Source organism: Schistocerca nitens, chromosome 3 (assembly GCF_023898315.1).
Source record: "Schistocerca nitens isolate TAMUIC-IGC-003100 chromosome 3, iqSchNite1.1, whole genome shotgun sequence".
Taxonomy (NCBI): Eukaryota; Metazoa; Arthropoda; class Insecta; order Orthoptera; family Acrididae; genus Schistocerca; species Schistocerca nitens.
Window position 1 is genome coordinate 977,184,903 of NC_064616.1, and position 22,245 is coordinate 977,207,147.

The following is a 22,245-nucleotide window of genomic DNA, read 5'->3' on the forward strand; positions in this document are numbered from 1 at the left end:
TTTATGTATTAACTTATGTCATAATTCCTGTAACACTGACGTATATGTTATTTCGATTCTTTTGTAAAGCCTGTATTACAAATGTTATCTGTATTGTTATGTTCTTTAATGATGTATTTTGTACCTTTGTAATTGTATTCTTATGTTATAAAATTGTAATTGACACCAGTTCATCAAATTAAGTAACTTGTACGTTGCATTTCACTGCACACATTTCTGTTGGTCATAGTATATGGACAATATGTGAGAAGTAGGGACTGATAGTGTTTGCATGTGTGTTAATAATTCAGCAAGGGACTGGATAACAGCATTGCTGGTTCTAAGGACATTACAAAAAAACTTTGTGAGTGCACAAGTGGTGGTTTATGGACTTGCTATATTCTCCGCAAGACTCTTCGATGGTGATTGTGCACCTGCACAGTCGCAACAAGTGGCTGCTGGCCGTCTCTACATGGACTACAGTGGGTCTGCATCTTTGATGGCCCACCAATACCATTAATTCTACAAGGACTGCAGTGGGTCCGCACCCCTGGTGGCCCACCAATACTGTAATCTCTACCAGGACTACAGTGGGTCTACTCTGTGATGACCTACCTACCAATATTCTTCAAAACTTCGACTGACTCTGCTGTGGGTTTGCTCTGTTGTAGCGCATTACCTGTCTGCATGTCGAGAGTCAGCACTGTCTTTCCGTTGGAAGGACAACACTACTTCTTCAAGACTGCATGGAAATCCATTACTTCTGTGTGCATTTTCTTTTACTGCTCAGACTTTGAGAAAAACACTGCTATTTTACTGTGATGAACGATTAGGACTGTCTTTATGGACTGTGAGAAAGTTTAGCTTTTGACCAACATTGTATCAATAAGTGTGTACAATTTATATCTTTGTTTTTGTAATTATAAAAAAATTTTAACAAATCATTATTGGCCACTGTCCAAAACAATTTGTAAAAATTTTTGTGAGGAGCATGGGGGCTATGTAAGTAGGCTGTTTAGGTTTTTTATTGGTAATGCCGCCTCTGTATGAAAATCACTGGCTGTGCTGTGTGCAGTCTGTGGCTAGTTTGCATTGTTGTCTGCCATTGTAGTGTTGGGCAGCGGCAGCTGGATGTGAACAGCGCGTAGCGTTGCGCAGTTGGAGGTGAGCCGCCAGCAGCGGTGGATGTGGGGAGGGAGATGGCGGAGTTGGGAAATTTGTAAGATATACAATGATCTGTTATGTATATTATGAGTTTTCAACATTATTAAGGTAAATACATTGTTTGTTCTCTATTAAAATCTTTCATTTGCTAACTATGCCTATCAGTAGTTAGTGCCTTCAGTAGTTTGAATCTTTTATTTAGCTGGCAGTAGTGGCGCTCGCTGTGTTGCAGTAGTTCGAGTAACGAAGATTTTTGTGAGGTAAGTGATTTGTGAAAGGTATATGTTAATGGTAGTCAGGGCCACTCTTTTGTAGGGATTTTTGAAAGTCTGATTGCGTTGCGCTAAAAAATATTGTGTGTCAGTTTAAGCCCAGTCACGTTTATAATTGTTCAAAGGGGACGTTTCAAGCTTAAATCTACTGCACTAATCTGCCATATTAGAATCTAGAGATTAATGGTAATTCTGAGTAACTGTGTTCTGCAGGTGGATTATTTTGTAGTCATTCTGTTGATCTTCTTATATTAGCTCTGAATATAATTGCTCGGTTTGTAACCATTCTTTCTCATATGATTACAATGAATATAACAATTCCTACAATAGAAATTGTACATCCAATTCTTGATACTACATTTCGTGATGTATATGCGTCTGGGTAGTCTGAATATCGTCGTGGTATTCCTGCGAACCCTAAGAAGTGTTGAGGGAAGAATGTTAAGTTTACTCCAATAAATATAATTGTAAACTGAATTTTTAATCATGTATTGTTTGTAGTTAATCCTGTAAATAGTGGGTATCATTGAATAACACCTCCTATAATTGCGAATACTGCTCCTATAGATAGAACATAGTGGAAGTGGGCTACTACTAATATGTATCACGTAATACAATATCAAGTGATCAATTTGCTAATCATAATAATGGTGAATTAAACTTGAATTTAGTTCCATATAGTGTAGCTAGTCATCTGAATACCTTAATTCCTGTAGTTATGGCAATAATTATTGTTGCTGATGTGAAGTATGTCCGTGTGTCAACATCCATTCCTACTGTAAATACATGATGTGCTCATACAATAAATCCTATTAATCCAGTTGATAACATGGCGTAAATTATGCCTCAAGTTCCAAATGATTCAATGTTTCCTCTTTCTTGACATACAATATGCGAAATAATACCAAATCTGGATAGAATTAGAATGTAAACTTCTGGGTGCCCAAAGAATCAGAATAGGTGTTGGTATAGAATTGGATCTCCCCCTTCTGCTAGGTCAAAGAATGATGCATTTAGGTTTCGGTCTGTTAATAATATGGTAATAGCTCCTGCTAAAACTGGAAGTGAAAGAAGGAGAAGAAGGGGTGTAATAGCTACAGACCAAACAAATAAAGGTGTTTGATCTAAAGTTACACTTTCTGATCGTATATTAATTGCAGTTGTAATGAAGTTTACTGCACCAAGAATTGATGATTCACCTGCTAAGTGAAGAGAAAAAATAGCTAGATCTACAGATGCACCCCCATGTGCAATATCTCCTGCTAGAGGGGGGTAAACTGTTCATCCTGTACCAGCACCGTTATCTACTATAGAAGATGTAAGAGGAAGGGTTAATGAAGGTGGTAGTAATCAAAAACCTATATCATTTATTCGTGGGAATGCTATATCTGGTGCACCAATTATTAATGGTACAAGTCAATTACCAAATCCAGCAATTATAATAGGTATTATTATAAAGAAAATTATTACAAATGCATGAGCTGTAATAATAACATTATGAATCTGGTCATCTCCAATTAGAGATCCTGGTTGACCAAGTTCAGCACGAATAAGTATTCTTATTGATGTTCCTACTATTCCTGCTCATGCTCCAAATAGAAAGTATAAAGTACCAATGTCCTTATGGTTTGTTGAGAATAATCATTTTTGTGGTAAGATGGCTGAATTTTAAGGTGGTAGACTGTAAATCTACTTATGAGATATTTTCTCTCTTACCATAATCTGGTCTTATATTCAATTATGATTCTAGAGGTGTAAATTTTTACTAAGGCCTAAAAGATTATTCTTTTAATTATAACTTTGAAGGTTATTAGTTTAATTAACTTAAGTCCTTAGTATAATGAGATTAAGGTTGATGTTGAAATCAATCCTATTGTTGAAATTATTACGGTTATAGCAAGAATAATTTGAGATTTTTTAGACTTTATCTTTATAAATCATGAATTTTTGTGTATGACATAATTAAGGCTGAGAATCTAATACATATGTAATAATAAAGTGTAATTGTAGTTAATACAACTATAATTGCTATAACAGTTGTCATGTTGTTTTCTATTAATGATTGTATTACAATTCATTTAGGTAGAAATCCAAGAAATAGTGGTAAACCACCTAGAGATAGGAGAGATAAGAATATTATGAATTTAATTTCAGTTTTTATATTTCTGGCTGAATAAATCTGGTTCATGATAATTAGATTTATTTGCTTGAATAATAAAACCATGGTTATTCTTAGTAGTGAATAAATAATAAAGTATAATTCTCATAGTTTTCTCTGACTGTTAGGGATCTAATTATTCACCTTAAATGTCTAATTGAAGAACATGCTAGAAGTTGGCTTAGGGATGTTTGATTTAAACCTCCTATTGCTCCAATAATGATTTTTAAAATGATAATGGTTCAAATGAAAGTTCTTAATTGAATACAATATGATAATACCATTATTGGGGCAATTTTTTGTCATGTTATTAATGTTAGACAGTTATTTCATCTCGCAGCTCCTATTACTTCTGGAAATTAGAAATGAAAAGGCGCAGCTCCAATCTTTAATAATAATCTAGATCTGATTATTATTGATGGGAAAAATTCTGTTTCCCATCCAATTGGATACTTTATTTGAATCAACAAAATGAAAATAATACTATTGTCGATGTTATTGCTTCGACAATAAAATATTTAATTCATGATTCATTTATCATTATATTTTTATTTCTCGGTAGAAGCGGAATAAATGAAAGTTAAGTTTATCTCAAGTCCTATTCAAACTCCAAATCAGGAATTTGATGAAATGGACAGGATCGTTCCTATCATTAATGTTGATAGGAAGAGAAGTTTTGTAGAGTTGTTGGTCATTAAAAAGGAGAGGATTGATACCTCTATGAATGGGGTTTGAACCCATTAGCTCGATTAGCTTACCTTTTTACATTAAGGTGTATGATGCAAGTTAGTTTTTGATACTAAAGGAGGTACTTTAATTCTGTCTATGTAATTTGTTTAATGAAGGTAATTTTTATTTACTTAATTTACCCTATCAAGGTAACCCTTTAATCAGGCAGTTCATTTATTTAATATACAAATTAAAAGTTTTTTTAAAATTAGGTTATGTATTATTTTGGTTATTTTGAATCAATTTGTTTCGATTTGGTTATTTTTTAAATATATATATATATATATATATATATATATATATATATATATATATATATATATAAAACAAAAAATTTTGTTTTGTTTAATATATATATCTTAAACGAAAAAAATAACCAAATCGAAACAAATTAATTCAAAATAACCAAAATAATATATATATATATATATATATATATATATATATATATATATATATATATATATATATATATAATTTATATTAATATAGTACATTTAATTAAATTTAAATACTTATAAGTTTATTTTATTATTACTAAGTGATTATTTTAATACATTTATCTACCAAGGATTATAGCTACTTATGTTTTTAGCTCAAAATAAATTATTATATTATAATATACAGAATAATATGTAAATTAATATTAAATATTATTATAATTGGATATAATAAATAAAATTAATAACTTTAAACATAAATTTTATATTAATGTAAATAATTATATTAATTATAATAATATAATTAAAAATTATCTATAATTAGACTATTTAATTAATAGATATTTAAGTTAACTTAATATAAAGTAGATTTTATATTAATACCATATTACATTAATTTACATAATTATTTCTAATATATGTATTATATTATTTAATCTTTCTTTATTATTAGTGAAAAGAAAGATTAAATGAGAAGGAATATAATACGTTTATTGGTATACATGATCCATTTCTATCTTTATTTATATATAATAGAGAAGTTGTTGTGGTCACATGAGGGTGTGTGTATTTTTTTTAATGTTTGAGATTTTTTCTTTCTTTTTCTTTAAGTATTTGCATCTTCCATTTTTCTTAATTTGGTTAATTTTTAAATTTCTTAATTTTTGTTCCTAAAAGTTTTATTTTTGCTTGTTTATTCACTTTTACTTTGTATTATATGTAAGTTTTCTTAAACTAAATGTTCTTTTTGCAGTAATTTGATTTAATTAACAAGTGATTTTGGATTTAGCAATTGATTAAGCATCAGCATAATTCATGGCAGCAGCTACGATTATACGATTGATACAAGTGAATGTTATTGGTTAAAACAGTTGCTTATATTATTAGGGTTAAAATATAAATTTGTAAGGTGAAATGTTAAAATTTATTTGTAGCTCTTTTTATGAATCTGCGAAATTTAAATAATAAACTACGATTAGATACCCTATTACTTTAAATGTTAATTATATTTACCAGGGTAATATTACTTAAGGTCTTTAAACCCAAAGAATTTGGCGGTATCTCATTCATACCCCGTGATTGATAACACACGATTTACTCTACTTAATTTATTTGTTTGTATATCTCCGTTATCATAGAATCTTTTTAGAGTTATAATTCTCAAGATTTATAATTATAAAATATTTCAGGTCAAGGTGCAGCTTATAGTTAAGAGGAGGTGGGTTACTATAGATTTTTGTTTATAACTGATGGTGAAATACTGTTAATGAAGGTGGATTTGATAGTAATTTAATTTATTTAATTTAACTGATATTGGCTCTGAGGTGTGTACACATCACACATCGATTATTCTATTTTGATTATTTTAAAGTAGCTTCAATTTAGATGAGATAAGTCGTAACATAGTAGATGTACTGGAAAGTGTATCTAGGAAGAGGTTCAAGATATAACTTATTAGTAAAGTGTTTCACTTACACTGAAAACTTTTCTGTGCAAATCAGGATATCTTGATTATTTATTTCATTATATTTATTTTTTGTTCATTTAGTTATTTAATATAAATAATTTTGTTGGACTGTGTCTTACTATATTTTACAGAATTGATTTTTTAAATTATAGTGTATTGGTAATGTAAATGTTTTATGAAATATAATTTTAAATTTTTTAAAGTAGATTTTATTTATTGTATTTTTGTATCGGGGTTTATCAAAATTTGATCACATTGGAATGAAGCCTCCTCCGTAAAGAGAACATTTGCACTGAAGTGAGGATTGACACACTGTTGGATGAACCATTCGCAGAAGTGTACCTGTGGAGGCCAATCAGCTGCTGATTCGGCCTGCACACGCTGTACATGGTACAGAAACAACTGGTTCTCCCGCAGCACTCTCCATACAACAACGTGGTCAACGTTACCTTGTACAGCAGCAACGTCTCTGACGCTGACATTAGGGTTATCGTCAACTGCACGAAGAATTGCCTCGTCCATTGCAGATGTCCTCGTCGTTCTAGGTCTTCCCCAATCGCAAGTCATAGGCTGGAATGTTCCGTGCTCCCTAAGATGCCGATCAATTGCTTCGAACGTCTTCCTGTTGGGACACCTTCGTTCTGGAAATCTGTCTCGATACAAATGTACCGCGGCACAGCTATTGCCCCGTGCAAATCCATACATCAAATGGGCATCTGCCAACTCCGCATTTGTAAACATTGCACTGACTGCAAAACCACGTTCGTGATGAACACTAACCCGTTGATGCTACGTACTGACGTGCTTGATGCTAGTACTGTAATTAGTAAAGAATTAAACTTTTAAGCCTTGTCATATGAGCCGGCCGGTGTGGCCTAGCGGTTCTAGGCGCTTCAGTCTGGAACCGCGCGACCACTACAGTCGCAGGTTCGAATCCTGCCTCGGGCATGGATGTGTGCGATGTCCTTAGGTTAGTTAGGTTTAAGTAGTTCTAAGTTCTAGGGGACTGATGACCACAGACGTTAAGTCCCATAGTGCTCAGAGTCAATTGAACCATTTGAACGTTGTCAAATGAAAACAACTCCGAGTAAGAGTGCTGCGAATTCCTCATGACGGACCACATGTAGCTTGTTTACAGCATGGCATGGGGAGGGGGAGTTACGTTGTCCCGGTTGCCTTTTCGTCACATCATAGTTTTGAACCTTATAGAAGTCAGTCGGAAAGAGTTGTTTTCCGTTATTAGGCTGCAGTGTACCTCGAGGATACATGTAATGATTTTTCATCGTTAATCCGCCGAATAAAATATGACTTGTGAAAGAATACAGTGATCTTCCGTTAGTAACATATGACTTGTACTTTATGTAGTTTGTAGCAATTAGCTTTCCGTTTATGCCATAGTAATTAGTTATTGTTTGTTGTGTCATGTCTTTAAGTTGCATAATCTGAATAATGGAGGATGTACACCCTTCAACCAGCGCTGAACTTTATAGTTGCGAACCTGTCACAGACGATGGCAAACGGGAAGTTGCCAACACTGTGTTTTGGTTTGTAAAAGTGTTGCAAGACAGGTGTATTATCAGTGCACTACCGGAAGCAGGCAGCTCTGTTTCTCGGCGTTCCAGATTGATAGGAGCGGCTATCGTCAAGCGATTTTTGGAGCTCACGAACGAAATGACTTTTGTTGATACTGAAGAACTGTACAATGAGGGCGAAGCAGACGGTGATTCAGTGCAAGATATCACGATTAGTTAATCGTAAAATGCTCATAACACTTTGGAAATGTCCACGTCGCAGGCAATCTGTGCTTCATCTGTTCCCGATGAGTATTAAGAATCGGTTACTGAACGATTGAACTACGGCGCTATACTCCTTAAAGTAAAAGTAAAGGCTGTAGCGCTAGCCAGGAACTATCAAAACTGGAACCTACAAACACTGAAAAAAATGGAGCAACAACTGCCCTGAAAAGGAAGAAGGACCTGAAATTGTGGGAGAAAGATACCGTTAAAGGAGGGACAAGATACAACAAATACCAGGCGATAAATAAGTGGACGTACGGCCGATTTGTCGAATCTCGTCGTCGTAACGAGAATTTAACAACGAAATACTCCAGGAGTGGGCTGCAGGTGCAGCACTTCAATATACGACCAACAAGGATTTTTACGTTTGCTCCATCATTATCTTGGGCAAGGAGTTTCAAATCGGAATATAAAATTCGTCTACGGCACGTCACTAAATGCGTCTCCCACAAGGAAGTAGAAAATATAATTCGTACATGGCGTAATATGCCAATCACAGCCTCTGGAAAAGTCTGTCCTGTGTTTACAAGAAACGAATGTTACATTTGGTCCTCGTGTTATAAAAGAGGTCAATCACTTAACCGACTCGTTGAAAAATGTTTACATTACTTGCTCCAAATACGGGAAATAGACAAATGCGATTTACAGAACATTTCTTAAGAACGTTTTAAAACTATAGGTTGTTGATAACAAGATTTGTCTAATATTAGATTCCTGGGGCGGACAAACTAATACTCTAATGGTTGACACCGTGTTTATCGATGACGAGGGTCAACCGACGTGCAAGGTAAAAGTAATACAGCCAAACTTCACACCATGTGACATCAGTGTGATGTTTATTTCTATCACCGAGTTAAAAACTTTTTTTCGAGGCTTCAGAATTGCAGTTTGCTTCTGGAAACCCAGCGGGAATTGCACAACCGCACGGATGCAGTAATTATTCACAGCATAATTCATAACCAACTTTCAGCAGCGATTTTTCAGGCACTCATATCGTATGCGTGGTACACATCAAAATTAATGCCCGCAAAAGACATATTTTTAAATGTAAACCAAGTTTGTTTTTCGTCGACTCTTCGGAAATAACAGTATAGCTGTTGAAAGATTGCATTCATTAGATGGTCTTGGTGCCACGAGTATATTTGTTTAGAACGTTTATATCGCAAGTACCATCCATCTAGTTGTTCAAAGAAAAGTGAGGAGCCGTAACAGTGACTGGAAGAGACATTGTAAAGCGACCAGGAGTAACATTTTAGTTGTTTAGTATACCACTAGATTTGAGAAATTTATTTGCCTACCTTTTTATTATTCCTTATTGATTTACTGACATTATTAACCCTCCTATCCCTCTCAATAGAGGTAGGGAAAAATACCAACGAGAAGAATAACATCCGCTAGGTTTCCTCGAGACCTGAAACCCGGGTTCTCCGCTTCCCAGCCAGTTACCTTGGCTGTTGCGCTTTTTTTTAACACCAAGCCCCTTGCCGGGAATCGAACCCGCCCCCCTCCTTTTTTTCCGTGGAACAGGAAGGCAGGGTAAACAAACAATCTTTATTCATATAATTGTGCTGTCCCAGGGATAAGTAAAGGATCGAGACAACAACAACAGTTTTGAAACCATAAAATCAACGTAAAGGCCGCTTTTTTTTACATGAATAAAGTAAATGACAATCCTTGTCACAGGCGGGAGTGAAAATGAAGTTATCATCAGGATCACAATCCCTGCAGCACGCGGTGTCGCATCATGAATCTGGCATGGCATCCGGCCATATAATCTTCACCATACCTGCCATTGTGGGCGGCATGTGTTTCTTCTGCGTCGACCATTCGAAGGATCATTATCTGATGCGATCTCGGTGTTTACCATAGTCCTTTTTTTTTACACGTTAACATATTCCAGTAATATCTGCTGGCAACAGGTGGGGGCCAGTTGTCTTCTCAGTGTGCAATATGTCAATATATTTGAACCGTGCAGTACGTTCTGTAGTCGGTCTGCTGCAGGAGTCTTCTCATTTCTGGGACACACCAGCAGTCGAGCGGGTTGTGAAAAACACTTTCTAAAAAATTGGAAAAGTAAGTCCTGTATTTCGTATGACTCTGTACCTAACCCAACCTAACCTAACCTAACCTTGTTGTTCTTGTAAGTATATCCAATAATCGATCACTGACTTAATATCGTACGAAAACAAATAGTTCGTCGCATGTCCAGCGATCCAATTGACCGCATACGTCTTTTGTTTGGGAAAAAAAAGTCTTGCCCGGTAGAAAAAGTACATCTGATGTGATTTCTGTGTAGTTAGTGTGCCGAAGGAAGGCCAGTATTCGACGCGTCAGCATCCAGACGTCCCTCGCTGCGCCACACACTAAGCCATGTTCTTCCGTCACTAACAGTCCACAGTTTGTGCAACGAGGAGAATCGACCATATGAATTGTATGTAATCGACTCCTGGTCACAAGTTTCGGTTTATAAGAATATACCACATCGATCTCGCTGCTGTTGACTGTAATGGAGTATGCACTGCACACCAAATGTGCTTCAAAGTTCTCGTTGGGTATTTGAATTCCGATTTGTTGCGGCCAAGGTGAGCTATCAAGCACCGATAGATCTCCAGAGTCGTGGGTATTCTCGTCGAAGGTATTTTCAGACGAACATAACTATAAGCAACAAGAAATGAGGCAATGTGTGCAAGAGAAGGCGAAATGTTGCCCACCGGTATCGGGGGTTCGTACGAAGGCGGAACACGTATTTCTATCAGAGCTGATGTTATGGTATGCTTTCGTTGTTGCCAATTTCGAATCATTGCTCGCATGTAAAGCACAAGTTTGTGAGGCTGAGGCCACCGTTCCGGAACTTTAGGGTTAACGTGTCATATTTGATCTTAAATAACATCCCAGTACTAACATAATAACCAAAGGCAGCCACGAGGCGGTCCGCAATACCCTTCGGTATTGGTAGGATCTGCGCTAAATGGGGCAGTCTTGGCGCTATGTGAACGTTGGTGTATGCCACGCGTTGGATCATGTCAAAGGCTCTCAGTGAGTTGCTGCGTATCGTCAGACGAAGATTCTGCAGAAGCCGCCGACCACCGTAGTGAACAGGTAAATGTGATCCCCAGAAATCTCAGCAATTCCACCGTCTGAAAGGGTCCTAGTACATCTTCCAGACCTCGTCCAATGAGCATAATTTTGGATTTCGTCATGTTAACGACACTGCCTGCCACTGTCCCGTAAAAGTCTAGATGCTCGACAGCCTGACGCACTTCATGTCCTGATCTGACAAGATGGGTCAGGTCGTCCGCATATGGGCGACAAACGAAAGAGTTCTCATTAAGCACTATCTCAGTAAGCGAGCGCCTCATAACACACATCAGCGGCTCGAGTGCTATCGCAAATAGCATCATGGAGAGTGGGCACCCTTGTCGAACCAAGCTGTTAATGGGAATCGAGCCCTCTGACTTACTGTTTACCGTCACCGTCGATGGAGCCCCTTGTATTAGCCTCATAACTATGTAGGTGAAAACAGGTGGAACCGCCATTCGGATCATGATTGACGCCAAGAAGTCATGGTGTATCCTGTCGAACGCACGATCGGAGTCCACAGATATCATCGCTGCTCGCATTCTACACGTTTCCGCAAGGGAGATAACGTCACGATATTCACTTAACGCCGAGGAGATGTTGCTTCGCACCCCTAGGCAAACCTAATTAGGGCATATCGTCCTGGATATCGCCAGTTTGAGACGGGACGCTAGTAGACGTGCAAAGATTTTATAGTCGGTGTTTAGCAGAGTGAGAGGCCGATATTGATTAACACTGAGACTCCCCGCCATCTTCGGGATTGGAAGAAGAAACCCCGTCACAAATTCCGACGGTAGGCGCATGTCAGGACGCATCGTCTCACTGTACATCGACACCCACTGTGGCGTCATCATGTCCGTTCAAAATGGTTCAAATGGCTCTGAGCACTATGGGACTCAACATCTTAGGTCATAAGTCCCCTAGAACTTAGAACTACTTAAACCTAACTAACCTAAGGACATCACACACACCCATGCCCGAGGCAGGATTCGAACCTGCGACCGTAGCAGTCCCGCGGTTCCGGACTGCAGCGCCAGAACCGCTAGACCACCGCGGCCGGCATCATCATGTCCGTGAATTCGCGACAAAACTCTAACATAATCCCATCTAGCCCTGGTGATTTATGGGCCGCTCTTTTTTTGAATGCCACCTTTATATCATCCTCTGTGAGTGGCTCCATAAGTGCTGCCTTATCTGTCTCTGTCAATGTCGTTTGCAGATGTTGCGGTCTGTCTTCCCCCACTAGACGGCCCGTAGGTGTTCCGGCATATAGGTGGCAGAAATGCTTTCAAATTCATTTGCAATGTCCTGTTGTGTTGTCAGTTGACGGACATCTAAACCGTGGAGAACTGTGACCAATGCCCAGCGGTAACGTTTGTGTTCCCATGACGCATGATGCATCAAGGTATGTTTCGCAGTGATGGTGTCGAGACATCTGACCCGTATCGGGATGCCACCCAGTCGTCGTCGCGTGACCGATAGGATTTGTGCCTTGACACAATGAACTTCTGCATGATGTTCTGCAGATAGCACCTGGAATGACAGCTCACGAAGCATGGTGTAATAATAATCAAGAGCGTCTCTTTGCCATCTCGTCTTATCCCGACCATACTGTATGAGAGGTTTTCTTATTGCTGGCTTAGTACACTCGAGCCACCATTGAAGTACTGACGCATATGTTGGTAGACGGCGTTGAGCTGTGGCCCAGATCTCCTCGACTCTCTGACGACATTTGGTGTCCGCCAAAAGTGACGAATTGAGCTTCTCCACACACTTTGCCAGGGGAGTGATATGGTACAAATGTAAGCCAGATGATCAGTAAATGCCTCAGGCCATCGTTCCGCGTCAACCATCTTATCCCGTAGGCCAACCGAAACATATATTCGATCAAGTCTGCTCGCCGAGTTACTGCTAAAAAAAGTATATCCTTCACGGTTCCTATGAATCCTGTCCCAGGTGTCGCATAACTCCAGGTCCCGGCATTGCACTTGCAGTTCACGGTAGGTAATGCAATGTGCAGTCTGGTCTATTTGGGCTAAAACACAATTGAAGTCATAATCTATAATGAAATGATCGAAACTGCCGTTAAATCTCTTCTGAATAATGTCTCGCACGCGCCCGTCTACTATCTGTGCCGGAGGAGGCATAAACATTGAGAATACAAATTCCATTAACATCGCCAGTCCTCGTACCGAAGGCAGCTGTAACAGGTCGCGAACTGGAATCCCGTCCCGGACCAATATCGCCGATCCACTGCCGTTGTTCGAGTGAGGCGAGGTGTATGAGATGTATCCATGTACTTCCTGGAACTCAGGAATGTAAATTTCCTGCACCATCAGTACATCCACATCCGACGCGTATATCATGTCCCTAAACAATTGCTGTTTCACGGCCGATCTAATGGTGTGTACGTTCACTGTCCCTATTCTGTATGCCTGGGTTCGAGTAGCTGTCATTTCCGCATAATGTTAAAATGACGAAAAGTCACCGTATCGATAGTCCCTTTGCACATCTGCAAAGGGTCGCCCAACGGACGTCTCCCTGCAGCATTCGGTTTCTTGAGATGTGGACAGATGCGAGTCCCAACCAATGGAAGGGTCTGCATCAGTGATTTCTTCGTCTTGCGCATCCCAGCTGATATTATTGAGGTGCTCCAAACTGCCCTGTGCTGCACTGATGTGTGGCACCTGTGGATCTTTCGCATCTTTAGACTCTGCTGCAGAATGGGTGTCGGGCCCCTGAGCGGATGTGTCGTCTGAACAACATGACATCTTTTCACTGTCCGAATTCATATGGTCAGCGACATCCGAAGCTTGTGGTTCCCAGTCAGACAGGTCCATAGTGTTAGACTCATCAGGGCTCCCAAGAAGAGAAGGGAGCGTCTCCGCAGAGTTTAGTCAGGACTTCTTGCGGCGCTTCGGCGAGCGTTGTTTGCGTGTCCTAACCTCAGCCTCTGGTGTTAGCTGTCTCACCACCACCACAACGCCCTGAGGCCGTTCCACTTCAGCTTCCATGCCTTGCGTGATGCTATCATCCTCTTTCTCCACCACCAGCAGTGTCTGGGATTGGACGTTGGACGGAGCCATTCCTTCTTCAGTGGGGCCCAAAAGAGCCTCAATCAACGGCGGCGTCGGTTCAATAGTATGCTCCGACCTCGGGGTCAACTCCCCTCGAACCGCCGTCACGTAAGTCAGCGGCAGTGAAGTTGGTGTAGCCGGATTCTGGAAGTCTCCGCTGGGAAGTTGCACGAGTTGCACCCAGTGCATGTCCGGGGCGGTCCATCATAGGACATAGCTCTATAGCCACCAAAGTTGATGCACAATGGCACATGTTTCGTAAAGGCAATTCGCACCTGTCAGGCACCATTAAGCACTGGATACATGCTAAAACTTGCCCACCGTTCAGCTGTATGACTAATAACTCTGCCATATGGCTGGAGTGATACAGTAACCAATGATTCGGGTACCTCGAAAGGCAGCTGGAAGATTCGAATCGTACGCACGCCCAGGCCCGAATGAGCTACTAAAACTTCGCCAATATGACCATTGGAGTGTCGGAACTGGAATCCTCGTTTGGCAGCTTCAATAATTCTATCGCATGCTGCTTTGTCAATCATCTTTACATGATTAAGATGCACTTCGTCCCTCAATAAACGTTCGATTTAAAAAACCTGCAGTCTTGCATACTTGTTACAGAACGTGAACTGTATGGTGGTTTTTGGAAAATTGTTTGCCATTGCGTTCGATTCAAACAGTAACACATGCGAGTAACGATGGTGTAAACACCGCTTCTTCCGCGAACGTTCGCAGCCAGTATGCAAACAACTCCGAGCTGCTCTGCTGCCAAAGGCAGACTGTGCTATCGGCGCTATCTGGGGAAAGCGTTTACCATGTCGGTACCTAAGCGGCAGTTGTAAACGTATCTTTTCTCGATTTCTGGAAAAGTATGCATTTGTTGATCCCATATCTTAGGATGAAAATGCTCTATTTACAATTATCTATCGATCCCACCAATTTTGAGTCGATTGCTTGTCATAACTTTTAGGGGTGATTTTTTCAAAACTGGGAGCGTGTTGAACCAAAATATCTTATTCACCTTTGAGCCGTGGTAAAAATAGCTGTTTTGAAGAGTGCGCCGCAGCGCGTAGTTTGAAGTAGTTGCCCTCCGTTTATGACAGTGGCGCAGCTGTAGCAATCACAGCTTTGGTGTCTCCCGCTGGTGGGAAAGGAGTAAAGTTGCCTGTTCACGTGTATTTAAGGGGCGCTATGAGCTCGGATAAGGGGCAGTCGGTCAGTCTCGGCGAGTCTGGCCAGTTGGTCAGTCTGAGTCGGTGCAGTCTGAGAGAGTCTGATCGGATGGTCAGCTGGGTCAGTGTGGGGCAGTCAGTGTCTGTCTGTCGTCCGGAGTGCTAGTATGTGTTAGGCCGCCCGTTTGCTCGAGCTTGTTCAGGCGATGGTCATTGGCGGTTGGATCGATCGGTTGGTCGGTCGCATACAGAGATACAAGATGACTTGTCCGCCTTGAGCGTCGGCACATGTGACGTCGCCACGTGAATCCAGTGGGCCGCGCCGTATAGCGAGGGATAGTGGCTTCGCGGCCGACACGAGAGCAACAGGAGTCAACCCACGACGTCGGTCTGGCCGGTCCGAGCTGCGACGCCGTGAGATGGGAGATCGGCGCGCCTTCCTGCGTCCGTAGAAGCGGCTGGCAGCGGACGGTTCGGGAGAGAGTTTTGGGGTACTACGCCTGGTCTTCGCCAGAAATCGCAGTTTGTTAGAAGTTAAGTGATTGGTGATACGTGATTTCATTTACTTGTTAAATTATACTTGTTTTCTTGATCAGTCTCTCGTCCTCAGCTTGTTCATCTGTCTCCCATCAGCATTTGTTAGGCAGTTAGTGTCTGTCGGTCTGCTGTACGTTTATAGCTGCCTCTGTCATGTTTGTCGGATTCGGTGTTAACGAATTTATTGCTTAAGGTTTAAAGGCCGAATTCCTGAAATATGTTTTAATCAGGCCTATCATCTTTGAGAGGTTTTATATGTGTAATGTAGAGCATGTTTGTACATTTTATGTAAGACTACATTTCATGGGTTTTTATTTAAATGGTCATTTTAGTGTATAAAGTTGCCACCCTTCCACTGTAAGAGTTCTTTTAAAAAGAAGTCGCACTTTCGGTGGCAAATGGTTTTTAATGTGAGTGTTTTGTACCATTTCCATCCCTCTTACTTGGTGCATAGTTTGTGTGTTTGTGTGAGCTGTTAAAATTTTTAGTTTAAAGTAATGTGGTGTGTTGCAGATTTGCACCAGTGTAGTATTTCAGAGGTTGTTGTGAGCGGACGTGACTACGGCCGAGGTTAAAAGGGAGCGGCAAGGTTCTCAGCCCGAAAAGCTCATATTGTCAACAAAAAAAAATTGTAATTTCTGCCTCTGAATAAATTGTAATTTGATATTTACAGGGTGCTTTCTGATTATAATTTTAAATCTGCTTCAATAAAAATGGGGGCTTTTAGGAATAAAATTTCCATTTATTGAAAAAAAAATTAATTTGTTATCATCAGTTACCCACTGGCAACTCGCGGTGGTCTCGCGGTTCTAGGCGCGCAGTCAGGAACCGTGCGACTGCTACGGTCGCAGGTTCGAATCCTGCCTCGGGCATGGATGTGTGTGATGTCCTTAGGTTAGTTAGGTTTAAGTAGTTCTAAGTTCTAGGGGACTGATGACCACAGCAGTTGAGTCCCATAGTGCTCAGAGCCATTTTGAGCCCACTGGCAACTACTTCCACGCTCATATAGTGTGATTAAATGTGTTGATGTTCTTGATGAATCGCTAGTAAATAAAGTAAATTCTTTAAGAAAAGATTTTGAAAGTAAATTCACGGTCTTTACTGGTAGCAGTGTGTCGTTAGCGTTCTTACTACTAGTCTTTGAGTAACTGATGGAATTGTAGTTGTACTTATTTTATAATTTTGTAATATTTCGCTTTGGCCTAGTGACTGTTTAGCTGCATGTTTCAGGGTGTCATGGCGGCTAAAGAATGTCCAGCATTAGGCCTGTAGTGTATTCGTAATATAAACAAACAAGGCACTGTTCCTAAGTTGCTTGCAGACCTAAAGGATGCCTTGTTCAATCCGGTCCAAAATTCAGCAGAAGTTATTGGTTCCTTTCCAACAGGCACGGCAGCGGCGGCAGGAGAGGTCGGTGAGTTCCAACAACACTTAGACTGGTTTCGTGTTGAACAACCGAGTCTGTTAGGTTCAGGCATTACCCTCTGGTCTTAAACTTCTGGTAGCTCATTGGTTGACAGCTTCGAATAGTCCCTTCAACCTTGGTCATCTTGTGAGGCTTAGCTCGGTGCCTTCTACTGTGTAGAGATGTCGGATTGCCTGGGGCATGTTTCCTCTGCATGGTTGAAGTCTGAACAGATATCTGGCTATTTTCGTTACTGACTTAGCAATGGATGTGAATTGGTCGTCTTGTCGGTCTTAGGTCGGTCTCTTCCTGGGGCAGGGATGTTGGGTAGCCTGAGGGCATGTTTCCTCTGCAGGGGTGGGTCCGACCAAGTGTATCGCTTGCGGCCTTTTGGAGGCATTGTCTTGCGCCTTTTAGAAGCTGCTAGTTTGTTTATTTCAGGATATCACCCCCCCCCCCCACCCGGGTTCTAGTTTGAGGGGAGGAGGTTGAGCCGTGGTAAAAATTGCTATTTTTAAGAGTGCACCGCAGTGCGTACTGTGAAGTAGTCGTCCTCCGTTTCTGGCCGTGGCACCGCTGTAGCAATTGCAGCTTTGGTGTCTCCTGCTGGTGGGAAAGGGGTAAAGGAAAGGGGTAAAGTTTTGCTGTTCACGAGCATTTAAGGAGCGCTATGAGCTCGGCTAAGAGCAGTCTGTCAGTCTCGGCGAGTCTGGTCAGTTGGTCAGTCTGAGTCGGTGCAGTCTGAGAGAGTCTGATCGGTTGGTCAGCTGGGTCAGTGTGAGGCAGTCAGTGTCTGTCTGTCGTCCGGAGTGCTAGTATGTGTTAGGCCGCCCGTCTGCTCGAGCTTGTTCAGGCGATGGTGACTGGCGGTTGGATCGATCGGTTGGTCGGTCGCACACAGAGATACAAGATGACTTGTCCGCCTTGAGCGTCGGCGCATGTGACGTCGCCACGTGAGTCCAGTGGGCCGCGCCGTATAGCGAGGGATAGTGGTTTCGTGGCCGACACGAGAGCAACAGGAGGTCAACCCACGACGTCGGTCTGGCCGGTCCGAGCTGCGACGCCGTGAGATGGGAGATCGGCGCGCCTTCCTGCGTCCGCAGAAGCGGCTGGCAGCAAACGGTTCGGGAGAGAGTTTTGGGGTGCCACACCGGGTCTTCGCCAGAAATCGCAGTTTGTTAGAAGTTAAGTGACTGGTGGTATGTGATTTCATTTACTTGTTAAATTATACTTGTTTTCTTGATCAGTCTCTCGTCCCCAGCTTGTTCGTCTGTCTCCCGTCAGCATTTGTTAGGCAGTTAGTGTCTGTCTGTCTGTCTGCCGTACATTTATAGCTGCCTCCGTCATGTTTGTCAGATTCGGTGCTAACAAATTTATTGCTTAAGGTGTAAAGGCCGAATTCCTGAGATATATTTTTATCTTGCCTATCATCTTTAGAGGTGGTATATGTGTAATGTAGAGCATGTTTGTACATTTTATGTAAGACTACATTTCATGGGTTTTTATTTAAATGGTCATTTTAGTATATAAAGTTGCCACTCTTCCACTGTAAGAGTTCTTTTAAAAACAAGTTGCACTTTCGGTGGCAAATAATGTTTAATGTAAGTGTTTTGTACCATTTCCGTCCCTCTTACTTGGTGCATAGTTTATGTGTTTGTGTGAGCTGTTAAAATTTTTAGTTTAAAGTAAAGTGGTGTGTTGCAGATTTGCACCAGTGTAGTATTTCAGAGGTTGTTGTGAGCGGTCGTGACTATGGCCGTGTTAAAAGGGAGTGGCAAGGTTCTCAGCCCGAGAAGCTCATACTGTCAACAACAACAAAATTGTTATTTCTGCCTCTGAATAAATTGTAACTTGATGTTTACAGGGTGCTTTCTAGTTATAATTTTAAATCTATTTAAAAAAAATGGGGCGTTTAGGAATAAAATTTCCATTTATTGAAAAAAGAATTTAATTTGTTATCATCAGTTACCCACTGGCAACTACTTCCACGCTCATATAGTGTGATTAAATGTGTTGATGTTCTTGATGAATCGCTAGTAAATAAAGTAAATTCTTTAAGAAAAGATTTTGAAAATAAATTCACAGTTCAACCTTCGTTTTAGGTTGTACACAAGCGACCTGCCAAATTTGAGTGGAATGGTTTGGCCGTGTCTGAGCCCTTCCCCTTGTCAGTACTGGCCCTTCGGTTATGCAGCTTCGCCACATGTCACTAGTGTGTGGGTATGGGGGGGGGGGGGGGAGGGAGAGGACGCTTATCCTATCAATGACCTCGACATACGAGGACAATAATTCTCCTTTTCTTAGAACCCCCTCTGCCATACTACTTGCAAAGATAGTAAAATAATCTAGGGTGGATGACATTTGATGCCTCCAAAACAAACAATAAAGTAAACTTTCCTTTACAGATTGCAAATTCGTTTGGTAACCGGACATTCAGCAAAAGCCCAAGGAAAATCATAGAGAAACCAAAGTAGTCAATCTGCTTAGATCCATCTGTGAATAGCACTGTAAAATATTATTTAGGGCTGTGCTTCTCTTGCTTGCAAGTACTGCTACGTCGTTCTTTGCAGGAAAATCAAATTACCTCTTTACTCTGGGATGATTTTTTAATTCGGATCTTGTGGTAGAGAGAACAACGGTACAGAAGAGAGCTGACTGTTGAACGGACAAAAACCAATATGTCCAAGACATTTCAAACTGTGTTAAAGATATCGCGGTATTTAGATCTTTCCTATACTTCAATGTGGCCCTATAATACCATCAGAACCATAAAAAAAGTTTATAAAACTGGAGCTGATCGCCTTGTCAACTCTTAAAAACCTATGACTACACTGTTTCAAGATGTGCAGGTCAAGTTATCTTGCTTGCAGATATCATAATTGTGGTAACCATCACAACTCTGAATCAAATAAGAGACCCAAAACACTCACTGAATCTACATTTGCACCTACATCTGCATGACAACTCTGCAAATCAGAATTAGCTGCCCAGCAGAGGGTTCAGCAAACCACCTTCAAGCTATTTCTCTACCTTTCCACTCTCGAACAGCACGCGGGATATGCAAACACTTAAATCTTTCCCTACAAGCTCTGATTTCTCTTGTTTTTTTATGATAATCAATTCTCCCTGTGTAGGTGACCGCCAACAAAATATTTTCGCATTCGAAGGATATTACAAAACGAGCTGCCATTCTTGGAACTTTTTCGATTTCCTCTGTCAATCCTATCTGATCCCACAGCGCACAGCAGTACTGCATAAGAGGATGGACAAGCATACTGCAGGCAGTGTCTTTAGTTGACCTGCTACGTTCTCTAACAAGTGTCAATGAACTATCTTGATGAAACTTGGCGGGTGTGTGGAGGGGGGCAAAACAATGCAATGCGTATTTTTTTGTTTGTCCCCGGTTTCACTTTTAAATGGTGAAACACACTCCAAAAGTTTTTAACATTTTTTATGCAGCGACAGAAACTGATATTGTTTATATAAGAATATACAGCCTACAGTTGCCGGTTAACTTTATCGTTTACCTAGGTTTCAACGTTAGTAATAACGTCTTCTTCAGAACCTGGAACAAGTTAATATTATAATGCGCTAGTAAATTATATAAGATATGGTCATCCTACAGGATGCAACGTATAGTACTTACATAAATTATTATTTAAATGTTTGTCTAAAACAGGCCATGTCCTAAATCAACTTCATAAAACTTGATTCATAACCATAAACCAACTGTAGAAATTCACTTTAAGCCCGTTGTATGGGCCTCGTCGTGTGACTAGAGACTGCGGACCGCAAGGGCTTCGCAGTTTGCCTCACAGAGGGCGGCCCGCATGCGCGAGACGTAGAGAGTCAAACTCTTATTACGCATGCGTCAGATAACCTTTTTGCTATGAATTAATTTTATATTTTACTATTGTAAGTTAATTACAATATCCAGCAGGACTACGTTTTACATACTACTACAGAGCTTTCTAAACTGACCAACAAATCTCGTATGAACATCTGTAGGAAAGGATCTATTATTACAGAAACTGTGAGGTCACATGCATTATGAATTATTGTATTCCTAGTATAGGTTGGAAGCCTTCGAGGTATGCCCTGTTTTATAGATACAGTTGATCGTTCAGTAAATTGCTTCTATCTGTAATTAGGTGTGCATAAATTTGTAGTTCCTCAAGCGTGTCGAGTCTATATCCCTTAACTTCATGATGTAGTAGCTCTATGTCACGTAAAAGTTTAAATGTATGAGCCATTTGCACCAGATGTTCCGCAAAGGCTGACCCCCGTGTTCCTACGCCCTTTATTGGAAGATGTTCTTTAAACCTTACTGCTATAGCTCTGCCTGTTTGACCTATGTAATAACATGGGCAATCATCACACATAATCTTTTATACGCCTGATTTCGCTGACTTGTCACTGTCTTTCTCAAGGAAATGAACCAAATTTTGCTTTAAACTATTACTCGTCGAGTAGAAAATTTTAAAACCTGAATTTTTCAACAGGTGCCCTATCTTTTAGGAGACATTACCTATATAAGGAACCGACAACCATTTCTTGGTATGATCTTAGGTTTGAGTATTTGTGTTTACTAAAGTCGTCGTCCTTTTTCGCGTTTTCTTATAACTGCCTCACTATTTTTGGATCATAGCCGTTATTCTGTGCAATACTCTCGAGAATTTGTAATTCTTTTTTGAGGTTGACATCTGACAACGGAATAGAAATCGCCCGATGTATACTAGAATAGGAAAACGCCATTTTATGCGCTTGGGGATGGGTTGAATCAGCCGGGATGATGTTGTCTGAATAAGTTGCCTTCTGGAATATGTTAAACTCTATTTCAGCATCTTTAATAGTCAACGTTAAATCAAGATAATTTAGTGATCTGTCAGCTGATTCCAATTCTTCTGTGAATTTTATTTTTTCATGTAGACTGTTAAACGTTGCAAAAATTTGCTCTATTCCTTCTGGAGAAT